Source organism: Notamacropus eugenii, chromosome 1 (genome assembly GCF_028372415.1).
Source record: "Notamacropus eugenii isolate mMacEug1 chromosome 1, mMacEug1.pri_v2, whole genome shotgun sequence".
NCBI classification, from domain to species: Eukaryota; Metazoa; Chordata; class Mammalia; order Diprotodontia; family Macropodidae; genus Notamacropus; species Notamacropus eugenii.
The window spans coordinates 47922544-47938897 of NC_092872.1; the positions used below are offsets into that span (position 1 = coordinate 47922544).

The window sequence follows — 16354 nt, forward strand, 5'->3', positions numbered from 1 at the left end:
GCCACCCAGCATGAAGGCAATGCACTTCAAATACCTTTTCAAATATTCTGGAATGAGAAGAAATCTGATGCAGGGCTCCAGGACAATGATGCACACCTCACCACCCCACTCCCACCCCCTATACTGTTCATTCCTAGGGCTAGTGGGAAAGATGAGAACTTTCACTTCCAACTAGATTGGCTATATGGTTGTTTGATCCATTCCAACCCTGAGTATTCCTTCATCCCCAAGTGGTGAAATAAAAGAAATGCAGCCCTGGGTCCCGGCTCTCTACGTTACTGTGACTCAGGTCATGAACTCCCTGGATCTTACAAAATGGGAAGGTTGGACTGGAGGATTTTAGCGTCCCTTCCAGTGCTAGGAATTCTGATTCTACTCCAGGCTGAACCCAAAGCTAAGCCACACTAACTCAGAGGAGGATGCAGGCTCTTGGTGGCACAGGGCTGTGGACATGGTAGATAAACTATTAAGCAGTATGCCTGACAGCCTGTGGCATCTCCAAAAATCTATTACAGGAAAGAAAAGGTGCTACAAAAAGTGAGATCCCAAGGGTCAAAAGGCCAGCCAGCTTCTACAACCCAGGAACAATCACTAGCAGTCTCTGTTCAGGAAAACATGTGACTTCAATTCCTCGCCTCCGTGCTGTCTGGTTCACACACAAAACAAAACTAGGACAGCCCTCAGGGTCTCCCTTCTGTTCTCCTCCGCTGTGCCTTGAAACCCTGGAAACTCTGGACCACACAGCTCTAACTAGGACATCTCAGCTGGCACCAACATGAAAACTACAGCTTTGCTTCTAGGGCAGATCGAGACGCTCTTTACATAGGAAAATTGCCAGTAGGAAGGCACCGTCTTTTCCCCTGCCCTGGGTATGAAACAGGTATTTACTCCCTCCACACAAAAGAAAAGCCAAAACCCAAAGGCTCTCACAAGGCATGGTTTTGACAGAGATTTCAAACAGGACGCAACAACTTGCAACTACCATTTTCTATCCTGGGAGGGTAAGACAAACAGCAGAATATCTGAGCAGGTTTGGGCTAAGGTTTAGTCCTGATAACTGCTCAGCCAGGGGTCCAAAGTCCAGAGCAAAGAAACTGAGGAAATATAGAAATGTCTAAGGCAAGATTTCACTGGGAAAACAAGTTGGCAGCAAATTAGCCAACAGTACTCAGCAAACATGAAATGAAGTGTTCCCTGAGAGATGCTAAGTTAAGAGACTGGAAATTAACTTCATTTTAAAATCCCCCTTAGCCTGGGCTACCACTTCAGTCACAGAACAGAAAACAGTTAAGTTGCTGGGTCAGTATGAGTTTGCTGATGATAAACCAACCTGAATTTTAATATCCATATGCTACCAGGAACCACAGTTTGCTACAGGAAAAGTGAAAAATGCCAATTTAATCAGCAACAAATCCAACCCGTAGTGATGGTGGGGGTGGTGGAAGCATCAGCAACTCTGCTGAAATATACCCAACTGCTACCCCCAAGCCTAGAAGAACAGACAAACACTTTACCTCATAGGAAATTCTTGCTGGTCCTGCACACTCATCCTCTTTCAAAATGTCTCTTGCTCAATTTGCGTGGGTGCCTCTATGTGTCTCTCTGAAGTGATGTAAACAGAAAGGCATGCAGAGAACTGGACAATATGCAAATCACCCTGGAAAACCCCAGGCCTCAGCCAATCACAACTCCTGCTGCAGCTGGGTTGAGTTTGTCCCAAACTGAATGATTTTAAGAAGGCAAACTGTCCCCATCTTCATTAGCAGGAACAGATTCATCTTAAAGGCCCTAAGCTTTCTAGGGGAGGTGAGAAGATGGAAGAAAGGTGGGAAAAGGTTTCTGTTCACATCTTCAGTCACATAGAAAGAATCCTCAATGGAAAGGCACCAGCTACATTTGACTAAGTTGTGAAATGAGAAGCAGCTTTCCCAACTAAGCAGATTGGTTGTTGGGTTTTGTTTTTTTTTTTGGATTTTGAATCTCAATACTAAGATATTTCAAGGTTTTAAAAAGCTGAGCACAAATAGGATTTGATTTTGCAATCCATGACATCCCCCCTCCTCCAGTTACCTGATGTTCCCTCTTAACACAGCCTCAAGCCTTGATCAGAGGAGCACAGGGATCTTAGAAATCATCTAGCTCAGTGGGGTCAATCTCAAGAACTGGATTAAAAAGTAATTGGGAAATGTTTAACCAAAAAAATACAATACACCCCAGATAATGTTCATTTGTGATTTTCTAAGTCACTATCCACCTGCAGGAATGTTTCTATTGGACACCTCAGATCTAGTTCAATCTCTCTCATTTCACAGATGAGAAATCTGAGACCCAGAGAGAAGCAGTAACTTGCCCAGAAGCCCAGAAACAGTGAGGGCAGAGTGTGGCCTGGAAGCTTGTGACTCTAAAAGCTCTCCACCATACTGTGCTGCTTCTTGTCCAGAGCAACAGGACGCAGTCCAAAGTGTGGAGATCACAGTGATTCCAAACTCTTATGGCTGAATGCAAATGAATCATGTGGGGAGACCATACAGCACAGCACAGCATAGCTCAGGGCTACTCTGCCCCAAGCCTTGGCAGTGACTATCTTTGGTGGGGGGGGGAGTGGGAAGGGAGGGTGTGTGAGCCTCTGGGTGATTCTAAATAACAACGGTTTCACTTTGGCATCTGCACAACCAAGTGGTTATACTAGATCAGGGGTCTTCTTCACCTTTTTGTGTCCTGGACTCCTTTGGCAGAGCAGTGAAGCTTAGGGGCTCAAGTTTTAAAGGCATAAAACAAAATACATAGGATTACAAAGTGAACCAATTGTACTGAAATACAGATGTAATTTCTTTTTCCTATCCAAGTTGACAGACCATCTAAAATCTATCCACGGACAACCCCCTTACCCTGCAGGTTAAGAAGCCCTATGCTGGATGGTCTTGAATGTCCCAGATAGCTTTAATCTAATGTAATCTGATCTAATGGAGGTAGCTAGGCAGGTAAGTAGATAAAGCCTAAAGTGGAAAAAGGGCCCTGCAGTGAAGACAACCTAAGTTCAAATCTGGCCTCAGACACTGGCCTTGGTGAAGTCACTTAAACCTGTTTACCTCAGTTTCCTCAACTATAAAACAGGGATAATAACAGCACTTCCCATGCTGGGCAGTAAGGATCCAAAGAGATAACATTTGTAAAATTTTAGCACAGTGTCTGGCACCTAGTAGGCACCATATAATGCTAACCATCCCCATCTCGTTAGCATTATTACTGCTATCATTATTCATCTAGACTTCCCAGATTTGTAAAGTACTCAAAAGTTACAATGTGCTCTAACATATATGATTTCATCTGATCCCCACAATAGCCCTGTGATGTAGAGAGGATTAGGTTATCCTGATTTCACAGATGAGACTCCCTAAGGCTCAGAGCTTAAGAAATTTACTTAAGGTTACACAACTAGGCAGAGTCAGGACTAGAACCCAGGCCTTCTGCCTTCACTTCCTCTTCTCTCATTTTCTTCTAAGCCCTCAGCAATCTGGCTTCTGATCTCATCATTCAAAAGTAACTATTCTCAAGTTGGAACTCAAAGTGTTAGGATCAACTGTCGAGTAATGTTGCCGCTAGGAAATAAGAAATACAGGTAAAGGGGTATAGAAAGCTATCTGGCCCTACAGGACAAAAGAGAAGACGGAGACAAGGGCAGAGAGGGATGATAGAAGAGAGAGCAGATTGGTCATAGGGGCAATTAGAATGCTTGGTGTTTGGGGGGGGGAGGGAATAAAAGGGGAGAAAATTTGTAACCCCAAATTTTGTGAAAATAAATGTTAAAAGCTAAATAAATAAATTTAATTTAAAAAAAAAAAAGTAACTATTCTCTCCAAAGTTACCAATAATCTCGTAACTGCCAGATCCAATGGCCTTTCTCCAATCCTCATCCTTGCTAACCTCCCTGCAGCACCTTCTCCTCAGGAGCACCATACTCTCTGCATTGATGTGGCACTGCTCTCTCCTGGTTCAACTGCTTAAGCACTTCTCAGTCTCTTCTGCTGGTTCTTTATCCATATCTGCCAGTCCTAGAGGCCTGTGTGGGCTACCCGAGTCTTCTTACCTCACCTCCGAGGTCTTCGGTTGGCCAAAACCGGATGCTCATATGAGAGAAAGGACGTTCCAGAGTCGAACAAGGGTTGAGCTTTATTTCAGGGTCTAGTTACAAGTGCAGGGGGGGTCTTCCTTAGGAGGAAGAGGGGGAGATTTCCTAAGGAGGCTAGGATCTTAAGGGATTGGAAGTAGAAGTACAAGCGGGGAGAGAGGGGGAGGGGAGAGAGGAAAGAAGAGAAGCGGAGCCTACTGTCCTCTTGGCTCCTCACGTGCTAAGAGAGCTTTCAGGCTTCCTCAATCCTACTTAACCTTCAGCCACACAGTTTGCATCTGAATACCGTGCTGTTAGATAACAATAGTGTGCCCAGATCCGGGACGACCTCGAGGGCAGGGAGACTCCACCCATCACGTATCTCCCGGGGAGAGGCGGAAATACCCGAGCTAGCCGAGCTAGCTCAGTCTGACCTTCTCGAATCCCCGCTGTTCATGGAGGGCCTCGTAAGACTCTAAGATTTAGAAGTCCCACTTTTACCCGCCGGAGACCGTCCACACGGATTTGAACTTCCAATCCCAACACATATCATATTCATTAACTGTGGGTACTGCCGAGGCTCTGGCCTCGGTCCTTTTCTCCTTTTCTTCTATACCTTTTCATTTATTTCCTATGGGTTCAATGATCCTTTCCTACATAGGTGATGCCCAGGTCCATATACCTCTTTGCTGAGCTACAGTGCCACATCATCAACTGAACATCTCAAACTGGATGTCCTGTAGACCTCTCAAACTCAATATGTCCAAAACAGATTTTTCCTCTCATCTCCTCCCTCTTCCAAATTTCCTTATTACTGAGGGCACCACCATCCTCCCCTCTAGTCATCCAGGTTTACAATCTTGATCTACTATCTACAATCCTCAACTCCTCACTTTCCCTAACCCCACATATCCAACCTGTGGCCAAATCTTATCCTTCCTACCTTTACAACATCTCACATAAGTTCCCTTCTCTCTACTAACTAACTCAGGCCCTCTTCACTTTTCTCCTGGACAACTGCAGATCTCTTCTAATTGTTCTCTCTGTCTTATCTTTGCCCATTCGATTTCATTATCCACTTAGCTGTCAGATCAATTCTTCTGGAGCACAGGTCTGACCATGTCACCCAATGCCAGCTACACAGACACGTATTTAGTAAACTCCAATGACCCTCTATTGCCTCTAGGGTCAAAGAGATAATCCTCTATTTGGCACTGAAAGCTCTTTGCAGCCTGGTCCCTTCCAATCTTCTTCTACCTTACTCCCCTCCCATATAGCTACCCAGGCATCCTTGCTGTTCCACACACATGGCACTCCTCCAGATTTCCTGCCTTCTGTACCACCTAACCCCATGACTGAAATATTCTTCCTCTTCATCTCTGCCTCCTGGTTTCCCTAGCTTCTTTCAAGGCTCAGCTCACAACCATCCTTCTGTAAAAGGTCTTTCCCAGTTCTCTAAGTGCCTTCCCTTCTAAGATTACCTTCCATCTACTCTGCCTGTCTTGCAAGTATCTAGTTATTTACATGGACCCTCTTTCATTAGAATGTGAGCTCCTTGAAACCAGGACTATTTTTGCCTTTCTTTGTATCCTCTGTGTTTTGCACAGTGCCTGGAACATAGGAAATGTTTAATAAATGCGTGACTGACTCCTAATCCAGTGTGCTCTTTCAGCTGCAAAAGTGTGCCTAATCAGTGATCTGCCTCTGCTATGGCCCCAACTGTGCCACCATCCTCTCCAATCATCCTCCAAAGGGCAACTGCCAACATGACATTCCTGAAGCACAGGCCTCGTTGTGTCACTTCTCCCCTCCAACTTCAGGAGCAACCCAGGATCACTAGGATCAAATGCAAACTCTTTGACATACAGAGCTGACTTTATGTGACTATGTATTAGATGAACATTTCTAACTTTGTGCTACTTCCCTTCGTACAGTCTATTATTCACCCAAATTGTCTTTCTTATTCTTCCTCATATATGACATTCTATCTCCCATCTGCACGCCTTTTCACTGGCTGCCCCATGCCTGACATGCATTCTCTCCTCCCAGATGCCCTAACTTCCTTCAAAGCTCAACTCAAGTACCATCTCCTACATGAGACCTTTCCCAATCTTCCTCTCCCCATTATCCTACTATATATACTTATTCATGTAGATTCAGCATAAATTTTGTACATAAATATATGTGTACTTGATAGCTCTGACAGAAGGCTGGGGCCTATTTGGTTTTTGTCTTTGTATCCCCAGATTTGGTTAGCACTGTGCACTTAATATTTGTTGACTGACAGGCTGGACAGAAGTTGCTAAATCCAAAATGAAACTCTCAGAGTCTTGATTAATCATCATGGGATTATATTTTCAACTGTGCTTCCTTTACTTTAAGAAAGGCCTTTCTATGGAGCCCAGGCCAGGGAGTCACTTAGATAAATTCACAGAACCCAAGAGGAAGTTAGTTTTCCAATAACAAAGTTTCCAGGCTGAAATACAAAATCAGGAAACAGCACCAGGAAAGGCTCCCAAGTGACACTCACCTCCCAACTGCTCAGAGCTAACTTATTTGGCCTCCAGAAAAAGGAAAGTGACCTTTAAAGTGAGTCTGTCTGGATTCCTACCTCATTTGATTTGAAGTATCTCTGTCAGAAATCTTGTGTGCCTGGCCTGTAATGCAGATCAAAGCTACATTTGCTAACTTTCCATGAGAAAAAAAGTCCCAAACACACCAGAAAACATGCCTTTCCATTCCTAAAACGTGCTCTGGCAATATCTGGGTCAAAGAGTCTTTAGAACCAATTCTTCTCCAGACTAGGAAGTTGTCCAGTCATCCTAAAAGCTCCTCGAAGAAGAGGAAACTGAGGAGAAGACTCCAAAAAACCTCTTTGTCTTGCTGTGTTTTCTTCCCCAGAATCAGCCCTGGCTTTTTGGCAGAGGGCACGCAGCACAACTTCACACCAACTAGTGCTGAGATATCTCAGGAGATCAAGGCTCAGAAATAGCTCTCCCAAAGCTTGGTTAAGGCAAAAGGGTAGGCAGGGCATACACTGTGAAACTCAGTTATGGATGCCACATGGAGAGGGAAGAAGGAAGAGGGAGGTAGAGAGAAGGGGGCAGAGAGAGGGAGACAGAGGAGAGGGAAAGGGAGATGGAGAGAGGAGGGGACAGAGAGAAGAAGGAGGAGGAGGAGAGAGGGGAAGAGAAAGGGAGGGAGGGGAGAGAGAGATAAAGAGAGAAAAACCTAAACATCAAAAGGAATATTTCAGTCCCAAAAGGAAACTGTTTAAAACTTCAAAGTATTCTGAGTGTGTATGTCACTGGAGGGATACAACTAGGAATATTGTATAAAATTACAAAGTAACTACTACCCTAACCTGAATTGATTGTCTCCATTCAAAAATGTGTAAGTGACCCAAATCTGATACTAACAATGCATTGGAAACATTTTGATCTGAATAATTCTCATACTAGAAACTTAGTGCCTCTACAGAGGGTCCCCGTGGTATCTGGAGGGGAGCCTGTCTCCATCATTAAAACATCACTGCATTTTGAATTGCAACAGTCTCCTCTGCTTTGTGTATCTCTAATTTTGAGACTAAAGGTCAAATAATAAAAGATTATGCATTCACAAATATTTCCTGGATTTCTCAGCATAGGAGTGACTCTAGAACACAGCTTATGTTCTGGCCAGACATCAGGAGCAACATTCAGAGACAACTGGAAGGACCCTTAGAGGCCAGCTAAACCAACTTCTAGATTTTACAGATGAGGAAACTGAGGGCCAAGGAGGTGAAAGGAATTGCCCTAGATCACAGAGATAGTATGTGTAAGAAGTGGGATTTGATCCAGATGAAATAAACTGAACAGAATCCCTCCTCTCCCACACCCAAATCCAACCTTCTTTCCCACTGTGACCACAGTTCATCCCCAAAGGCAAATGAAGATACTGCTGTTCCTGGTTGGGAGGGACCCTGTCATTATGTTTTAAAACATTTTTTTTTAACTGATACCTCTTTTTTATATCACCTTTAATTACAACAATCTTCCCCCTCCCTGCCCCTCATCTTAACCCCTCTTTGGATTTATATGTAAAAACTACTGCAGGCAGGGGTCCCTTCTTATTTATTCATGCTGCTAGACAGAAACTACTTCAACTCCATCTGCTTTCAAGGAGGCATTTCATGAAACATTCCTTTATTGCCGGCTCACTGATACACAATGGACTGGCCTTCCAGTCAAACTTGACTTGTGTGTTAGTAGTTGCCCTTTCCTCAGTCAAGATTAACAGTTACCTCTTGCGAATGATGCTTACGAGCAGATGCTTTCATTCCATAAAGGGTCCGATTTCCTCAATTAGTACTATCATTCTTCATCTTTCCATCACCGTCTCCCTCGCTTGTGCTCTTTTTTCTCTGCCAGTCACTCCTTTCACACTGCCCCACCAATCTTCTGATTCCATTCAACTCAACAAACATTTATCATGTAGCTGCTGTGTACGGTGTACTCAAAGGGGCGAAAGGTACAAAGATAAAAAGACAATAGGGAGGATGAAGTAAAACTAAAAAAGCTCTTAAGAAGCTTACATTCTATTGGAGGGATGCAACAGAAACATAATTATAAGAGAACTTGAGAAGAGAGAACCCCAGCAGTATGCGTATGCGTGTGTGTGTGTGTGTGTGTGTGTGTGTGTGTGTGAGACAGAGACAGAGGCAGAGAGAGACAGAGACAGAGAGACAGACGAGAGACAGAGAGTCAGACAGATGGGGTGTAAGGGTGGAGGGAGAGAGAGAGTGGAGGAGGGAGATCATAGAAGGCTTCACAAAGAAGGTAACAGCTGAACGGAGCCTTGTAGGAAGATAAATATTGTGATAGGCAAAGAGAAGGGAATGTATTTTCGCCACGAGAGATGCCTTTTATGAAAAAGAGGCAAGAAATGGAATGACTAGTTTAGGGAACAGGTATAAATAGTGTAATTTGTTGAGAACATATATTTATGTATGAAGAAAAAAATGTCCTTTCCTTCTCTCGCCAAGGTTCCTGCCTAACACCTTTGGGCTCTGGGGTCTTTTCTAGGGAAACATTTGGAGAACTCCATTGTCTTGTTTAGGTCATCCAGAAGAAAAATGTTTCCAGCACCTGAAAAGCTGGCCTATCAGCCCCCACCCCTCTATCCTTCCATATTCAACCCATTTTTCAAGGCTCACATCTTCCATGAACACTTTCATGACCATTCTAACCCACCAATCAAATTCTTCTCTAACTCATGGAATGTTAGACTTAGAAGGGGGGCAGGGCAGTGGTGGTGCTTGGAGACCAAGCATGTTACAGGTCAGGAAACTGAAGGTCAGAGAGGTCCAAGGATTTGCACATGTTAGTGGCAGAATGAGGATTAGAACCCCAGGTCTCCTTGTACCAGTCCAGTACCAGTACACTATTTCTTTTTTTTTTTTTTAATGTTTAACAATCACTGCCATACAATTGAGATTTTATCCCCCCCACACCTACCCCCCACTACCCCCCTCCCTCCCCACGACTGCATACAGTTCTGTATCGGTTCTACATATACTTTCCTATTGAGTATATTTTCATTATAGTCATGCTATGTAGTCAGACTAAAATAAATGAAAGAAATCATATAACAAATCAAAACATGATTCACAAACACATACATATACACAAACATGATCTGCTACATTTTGTGAATGACTTCCATATTTCTTTCTCTGAGTGTGGAAGGCATTTTGCCTTGAGAACCACCTTTGGGATTTTTTTTTTTTATAAGAAGTTTTTGCGTTATTACAAAATTCCAAGTCTACCAGAAAAAACTCTTGCACACTGTGGTCATTGCTGTGCACAAAGTTCTCCTGGTTCTGCTCCTTTCACTCAGCATCAGGTCATATAAGTCCTTCCAGGCCTCTCTGAAGTCTTCTTGTTCATCATTTCTTATGGCACAATAGTACTCCATTACATTCATATACCATAATTTATTCAGCCATTCCCTAATTGATGGACATCCCCTTGACTTCCAGTTTTTGGCAACTACATAGAGTACTGCTATAAATATTTTTGTACATGTGGGACCCTTTCCCATTTTTATGATCTCTTGGGGATATAGTCCTAGTAGCGATATTGCTGGGTCAAAGGGTAGGCACATTTTTGTAGCCCTTTGGGCATAGTTCCAAATTGCTCTCCAGAATGGTTGGATGCGCTCGCAGCTCCACCAACAATGAATTAGTGTTCCAACTCTCCCACATCCTCTCCAGCATTTATCATTTTCTTGTTCTGTCATGTTTGCCAATCTTATAGGTGTGATGTGGTACCTCAGAGTTGTTTTGATTTGCATCTCTCTAATCAATAGTGATTTAGAGCATTTTTTCATATGATTATAGATATCTTTAATTTCTTCCTCTGAAAATTGCCTGTTCATATCCTTTGACCATTTATCAATTGGGGAATGACTTGTATGATTATACATATGAGTCAGTTCTCTATATATTCTAGAAATGAGGCCTTTATCCCCGAGCTTAGCTGTAAAAATTCTTTCCCAATTTACTACATCCCTCCGGATTTTGGTTGCATTGGGTTTGGTTGTGCAAAAACTTCTCAGTTTAATGTAATCAAAGTTATCCATTTTGCATTTCATAATGCTTTCTATCTCTCCTTTAGTAAAGAATTCTTCCCTTCTCCATAGATCTGATAAATACACTATTCCTTGCTTCTCCAGTTTATTCATGGTATCAATCTTTATACCTAACTCATGTACCCATTTGGACTTTATTCTTGTGTACGGTGTCAGGTATGGGTCTATGCCTAATTTCTGCCACACTGTTATCCAGTTTTCCCAGCACCAGTACACTATTTCTTTTGCACTTATCTGCATATATTACAAGGCAACATAGTGTAAGAGATAGAGAGCTGGACTAGGAGTCAGGAAAATCTAGCTTTAGGTCACACACATACATTCTGGCTATGTAACCCTGGGCAAATCACTTATTCTTTCAGTCCTCTAGGCTCAGAGACTACAGAGAAGGTGCTGACCTCCACTACTGGAGGAACTTTTCTCATCTGACAGTTTCCTATACCACTGAAGTCACAGATACAGTTCCTATCATTAGAATGTGAGCAGACTGTCTTTTGCCTCTTTTTGGATCTCCAGTGCTTAGTATGGGGACTGGTACATTGTAAGCACTTGATAAATGCTTGTTGACTCACTGACTATCCTTATTGGAACCTGGGGATCTGGGTGTGCTTTGAGATCTCTTTTAGTCCTGATCATTAGAATCACCCAAGGCCTGAGATATTTTGCCAGCTCCCAGGGGAGACCATTAGTTCCTGGTTCACCTTGGCTGGAATTTGTATTTTCAGACTTAGGCCTCAGGGGTCAAGTGACTCTTGAAGGGAAGCCTCTCAACATTCTTCTTGGGGCTGGGTATTCATAACAGAGCCACCAGAGTATGAGAAAAAGAAGGGGCTTTTGCATGTGCTTCTTGGCCCCAAGTCTCTATGGGTCCAGCTTGCATGCAGGCGGGGCCTAGTGGTCTGACATTTTCCAGAGAACAGCACATGCTGAGATCTGGAACCATAGTTAAGCTGCACGTTCGGCAGCAATAATCCTGAAGGGTGGAGAGCTGAACTGGTGAAAACATCAGCTCCCAGCTGGGTGGACTCTGGTCTGACTTCAGAGACAGTTAAACAGAGCTCCAGGTGGGAGGCTGTGTTTGTTGGATTTCTTCCAGAAGCCCTACGAGTTGCATGTGGGACCTGACGATGATCCCACAGGGTCCTTTCCATTGGAATGAACAGTCTGACCCAGCATCCTAGACAAGATGTTCCTCGCCCTCTATGAGGCTATATGCTGGCTGCCACCCCACACCCCAGAGGCAGCTGCATGTCAATGGGGCCTACGAGCAAAGGCTCCAAATACTATAGAAACATGATTTCCCATAGCAACGTAAACATAGACTTTCTCCCAGATGTGCCACTAGATTCCTCTTACCCCAACAACATTCTTCCCTGGAACATGCAATGTGTGTCTGGGCACTTCTCTGGCCCACTGCCCAAATACCCCGAAGGCAATTCAGCTGAACGGCAACAGGAATCTCTGTCTTTCATTCACTCAGCCAGTCTCCAATGAGTCACCTCTATTGGAATAGCATGAGGCCCAGTAGACTGTGGACTGGCCTGAAGGAGGCAGGTGCCTTAGGGGTATCCCCTCAACTCAATGATAAATTCTTGCAATGGCACCACCCTTCTTTAAGTCCTCCAACTGCTCCCTCTCTCCCTTTCCTATAGCAAATCCCACAGATTATTCCTTCCACACAACTTCAGATTTGTTCCTTCTCTATTTCCATTACCCCCAAACCTGGACCAGGTCTTATTGCAACTGGTCTCCTCTCTTGCATGGCCCCCCTGCTCCCAGAACCTCCATTTTGGAAAAGGTCTCAGGTCAGGCCTCCTTCTATCCTCTCCCAGGGTAGCTTCAGCCCCTTTGCACTTCATCACCTCACTAAAGTCCCTTCCCTTTCATGTCTCCTCCCTCCTCCATTAGAATATAAACTCCTTGAGGTCAGGGATGATTTTTCTTTTTGCTTGTATTTGTATCTCCAGGGCTTAACTCAAGGCTTGGTACAGAGGGCCACAGTAAGCCCTTAATAAATGTTATTGACTAGGTCTAGCCTCCTCCCTTCAGGCTGCCCAACTTTCATCCTGCCAAAAGCCTCCAGATCAAACCCAAACAGCATAGCCTGGCATTCAAGGTCCACCCCAATCTGGCCATTCCCTACTGATTTTTCAACTTTATTCCCCCTCTGTCCCATTTCTATACTATGTAACTTAAATTCTAGCCAGATTAATTTTACTCTCCTCCACATGTGCCATGTTCCTTTTCCTTTTCCTTCTACCTTTGCTTATGAATGGGCAAAAGGACATTCTTTTCTCTATCATTTCCAAGTCCACTAAGTCCTTCCTCCTCCAGCCTACAGGGATTTCTCATCTCTCTAAACAATCTCTGCATTTATGATACACCCTGACCCTGGAATATACTCAGTTTATTGAAGTAAGCATTTCATCCATTTGTCCTCGTTGGGGAGGTGATCAAACAACAAATTCTCCAGATAAGTAAAGCTTACCACTTCAAAGGCCAAAACTTGTTTTAATTTTTCACCAGCCTGAATGATAATCTTTTGGGAAATATATGCCACAGGGATACCTAGGTAGCACAGTGGATAAAGTGCTAGGCCTACAGTCAGGAAGACTTGAGTTCAAATCCAGCCTCAGACATTTGCTAGCAGTGTGCGTGACCCTGGGCAAGTCACCTGACCTCCATTGACCTAAAGTGGGGATAACAACAGTGCCTACCACCCAGACTTTTTGTGAGCATTAAATAAGCGCTACATACGGTTGTTATTCTTAAACAGAGAGGGTTGAGCATAATTGAGCATTGCCTTGATGATATACCTACTCCACAGTAAGTAAGGTGAGTAAAGCACCTTAAACCGTCACATAAATATGAGCTGCTGCCACTGTCAAGGTAAGTATCCATTATTGTTCTGGGCTGTGACGCCCCTATAGGTCAGTGAGCGGCTCACTCCCTGCCTGTTTCCCCTACTTCCAAATAAGCCCTTGTCACACTCAATCCTCATCAGCGGAAGCCCTGCTATAAAGAGACTTTTTGTCACTAGACAATCTTGCCTCGCTGTTGCTGTTGTGCCTCATTAGTGTTGCTACACTACACTGTTTGACTTCTTTCGTCACAAGGATATAAATCAAGGTTCAGCCACACTAAAGGAGGCCCAGTCCATAGGGGTGGGGCCCCAGCACAAGTATCTTATCTGCCTCTGCATGCAAGCCGTTTCCTTCACTTTGAAATTAAACTCTTGTTTGATTCCTGACTCTCGGGTCTCTAGCCTGCTCTGTTTGGCTCTGGCCATCCACAGATCAGAGGCCAGTTCAGTCTGGTTGGCACCCTTTTATTAATAAAATGATAGCATTATTAATAAAAGTTAATTACCCAGAAACTGTCTCTTGAACTTTTTAATGTCACAGTAGTATAGTTTACCTGTTACACAATCAGAGAAAAATAAGACTGGTAAAGTACGTGGGAGCCAGTCTGAGAAGGGTTTTAAATACTGAAATATTACTACTACTACTAATTATAATGACACAGGACTTTAAAGTTTGCAAAGCACTTTAAGTACATTATAACAACACAGATTCATTGATTTAGATCTAGCAGGGGTCTACAGTCATAGGAGATCATCGTTCCTCTACTCAACACCCTCCTACTCAATAAACTCCAGTGGCTCCCTAATACCTTCAGGATCAAATACAAAGTCCTCTATTTGCATCCAAAGTCTTTCATAACCTAGTCCCCTGCCTCCTTTTCAATCTTCATACACCTTGTTCCTTGCCACATACTCTGACCCAGTGACACTGGCCTCCTAGTTATTCCATGAACAAGATGTTCCATCTCTCCCCTGGAGGCCTTTTCCCTGGCTGGCTCCATGCCTGGAATGCTCTCCCTCCTCATCTCCACCTATTGCCTTCCCTGACTTCCTTAAAGTCCTATTGGATTTGAGAGTTGTCATGAGGGATGCCAGCAAATATACACTAAAGAGAAGGACTAAATTGAGTACTGAGATCATAAGAGGAGGTGGGAAAGTCTCTCATAGATAGATAACACTGACAGAGAGGAGGAGAAATAGCAAGGACTTGTGTGTGAGGCCATCTGACAGGACAGCTTCTGAAGCCTAGAAAGGAAGTAAAAGTCACATAGGTGGTAAATAATAACAGTAAGCACTTAAATCCAGGTCCTCAGATGGCTGGAAATTAAAAAGAAATTCTTGAGTGACTGTGACAAAAAAAGGTCTATTGAAATAAGAACTATGACAACTCGTCCTCCTGGCCCAAGGGGTCTGAGACCACGATGAGAGAGACTGAGGGTGACCAGTACTTGAGAGGTAACTGATGTGACCTCAGGGGAAAACCAGGTTTTCTTTAATTCCAGGTGACTGGGAAAGGATGAAATAGACTATGTTTACAAAAAAAATGAGGTTCCAAAGATCTGACGGAAAAGACTAGCAGAGAAGGATGAAATTGGGGAGGATTCTAGCTGAGTTATATAGGAATTAGAGGCATCATGGGGCAGAAGAAAGAATGCTAGACTTATAAACAGGAAAAACCTGGGTCAGAATCACAGCTATCACACCATAACTGGATGATCTGGGCAGGTCATTTTATATCTCTGAGTCTTAGTTTCTTCATCTGAAAAAATTGGGGCAATAATACTTGGGGAAAATATAGAGATAACACTTAATATATGTGCTACCTACCTCACTACGCCATTGGGAGGAAAGCACTTGGTAGATCTTAAAGTCTTATACCAATATGAATTATTATTCTTACAAAAGCAAGGGGGCAAAGGGTTAAGCAATTAAGCATTAAGGGAAGTGGATATTGGGAAAGTGTCAAAGAGGACATGCGAGCTCTAAGGCAGGGGAAGACCCAACGGGCAGAAGCTCATAGACCTGCTCTGTCATCAGTTTTTGTAACTCTGAGTCACAGTGGGAATAGAAAGAGAAGATGTCAGTTGACAAGCATTTATTAAGCGCTTATTTCATTCCAAGCAATGTGCTAAGCACCAGGGATAAAAAAAATGGAAAAAACATGGCCCTTGTCCAAAAACAACTCACATGCTAAGATATTACAACAGGTGACTGGTGGTCACAGCCTCGGGTGCCAAACCCTCTGCATACTTGAGATGGAAATGATTTAACTGACTCTATAAAACATCTGGTTCTGAAATAAAGATAGTGAGGGAATCTGTGGGAGGGAGGAGATAAATTCATTTTTGACTACAGAAAAAGCACTAACCTAAGAACAACTCCTGTGGGAGCTCCTTTTAAGTGAAGTCCTACCTTCAACAGACATTTAGCACAAATGTGACTATCCTCAGCACTGTCTGGCAAAATTTCTTTTAAAACATAACAAAAATAATAGAGAGTTATCCTGAATAACTGTAACACTAAGGACTTCCTTCAAGTTTCCAGGCACTTTTCCGTACTTTTCCAGCCTTCTATACATTGGAGGATGAGCTGTCTTTTCTAGAACAGTTACACTTGCATACTTCCTATTTGATGCTATTTTCAGTCACCACCAAACAAACAAACCCTAAGTAGTTAGAATGACGGTCTACTGGAGTTTTGGAGGCAATGTTTAAGAGCCAGTCCTTTTGGGCAGAATGGTATTGAAAGGGAAT

At 43.4% G+C, this 16354-nt stretch overlaps 1 protein-coding gene across 6 annotated transcripts in view; it reads right to left on the minus strand.

The window, feature by feature from the left end:
* TRAF7 (TNF receptor associated factor 7) overlaps nucleotides 1-16354 on the minus strand; it is a 55925-nt gene that overhangs the window by 37650 nt on the left and 1921 nt on the right. The window contains exon 1 of one of the 6 annotated variants that reach the window (XM_072599497.1): nucleotides 1515-3601. The exons of 4 other annotated variants lie outside the window; for them this stretch is intronic. The gene's annotated coding sequence lies outside the window, so the exon portion shown is untranslated. Of the gene's footprint in view, nucleotides 1-1514; nucleotides 3602-16354 lie in introns of those variants that run through there. One more of the 6 variants, XM_072599505.1, reaches the window with a different exon arrangement.